The 1,580-nt window shown below is 44.0% G+C and overlaps 1 protein-coding gene across 1 annotated transcript in view; it reads left to right on the top strand.

Annotated features, from left to right (window-relative positions):
• Positions 1 to 1,580, top strand: part of PLEKHA6 (pleckstrin homology domain containing A6) — a 69,733-nt gene that overhangs the window by 49,128 nt on the left and 19,025 nt on the right. The window lies entirely within an intron of this gene.

Below are 1,580 nucleotides of genomic sequence, written 5' to 3'. Positions count from 1 at the left end.
GAAAGAGTGACCTTTCCTTGTTGCTTATGGAAGTTGGCAAGAGTAGAGACAATGTATCTACTAGAAATTACAAGTTAGGTGTTCTGATCAAGTGTCCTCTATTTGCATAATTAATGCATCTGTTTAATTGTGGTTATCGGGATTATGAAGCCTGGAATATATCAGCCCTAGCCTATGCTTTCTGGAAAGCCTATGATCTGCTTCTGCTGTTCAGAGTCAATATTGCCATTAAACTTTCTGAACAGATACAGGAGGTGTGGATACCTGACACTGATGTGGAAGTAGGTTGAAGCCCGTTTGTGCAACCCTAAAAGGGGAGGGGGAGAGCATTTATTTACACACTTCACTTTCTGACTAACCTCATAAATATAAACACAAAAGTAAAAACAATAGCATCAGAGCACAATAAACCATCCAAACCGTGTAGAACAGTGCAGAGCCTAAAAGCCAAGCGTGTAAGAAGTGTCTTTCTGGATCAGATCAAAGTTTTATCTAGTCCAGCATTTTTTGTATCAACCAGATATGACCACAAAACCCATAGTTGTAACAAGAATGCAGGAGCTCCTCCACCCCCCCCCCACCACCACAGTCCTGGACACAACCAGGTGCTTCAGTGTATGACAAAAGAAAGAAAGAAAAGGAAGCAATCCCAAGTGAAGCTACTCAGAAGTTTATTACCAAAAAAGTGTTCTTCGGATTGCAGCCAAAATTATCCAAAAGCAAGTTTTATTTCAAAATGGCTAAAAGCATTTTGAGCTTTGCAGGTTCTTGCTGCCTGCCACACGGGGGGGGGGGGGGGGGGAAGTCGGGCAAAAGTGTGGCTTTTAAAAGCCGCACCAAAATAGGCACGCGGCGGCGGGATCATACAAATCCTGTGAGCCGCCGCGCAATTGCTCCCCGGGACGATCAGATGCTGGGGAGACCGGGGAGACAGCAACGGGAGGCTGCTGAACTGCGCATGTTTGCTGCACCCCCGATCCGGCCCTCTCCTGGCCCAAAACCTTTCGTGTGACCAGGGCCATCGTTCTTCATTTCTTTCCAAGAAAGGCTGTTTGTTTATATGGATTTTCACCCTGAGCTTTCTGTCAGGGCAATTGAGGCAGCTTATACGTTAAAAAAAAAAATCAAAATGAAAAAAAGACCAGCATTAGTAATATAAATCAATTGTGAAAATACTTAGCATAGCAGCACTTCTAAACTGAAAGCAGAAAAACCTGACAAACACAAAAAGCACGAAGCCAACAGTAGCAGCAAATAAATAAATACAGTGTAAAAGAGCAGCCAAGGAGCAGCAGAAGCATAAATACTTAAAGACTAAGGCAGTAACAAATGTTAAAAGGGTGACCAAAATACAAAGCTAACAAAGACCCGGATAAACAAAACAACCTTAATGTGGTGCCAAAGTATTCAAGCTCAGAGTCAGTTGAACAGGTGTAAGGAGGGCTGTCCCCACTGAAAGAGAAGGTCCTCCCTCCAACAGCCATTTTAGCAAGTGGGGGCCCCACAGAGCAGGGCTCTCAGAAGATTGTCTTAACAAGCAGGCCTTTCCTTTTCCCACTAACTTTTGTCACTCTGGTTCC

The sequence above is a fragment of the Gekko japonicus genome, unplaced genomic scaffold (genome assembly GCF_001447785.1).
Source record: "Gekko japonicus isolate JY-2015 unplaced genomic scaffold, Gekko_japonicus_V1.1 scaffold228, whole genome shotgun sequence".
NCBI classification, from domain to species: domain Eukaryota; kingdom Metazoa; phylum Chordata; class Lepidosauria; order Squamata; family Gekkonidae; genus Gekko; species Gekko japonicus.
The sequence above is the reverse complement of the archived record's forward strand: the minus strand, read 5'-3'. Positions and strand labels throughout refer to the sequence as shown.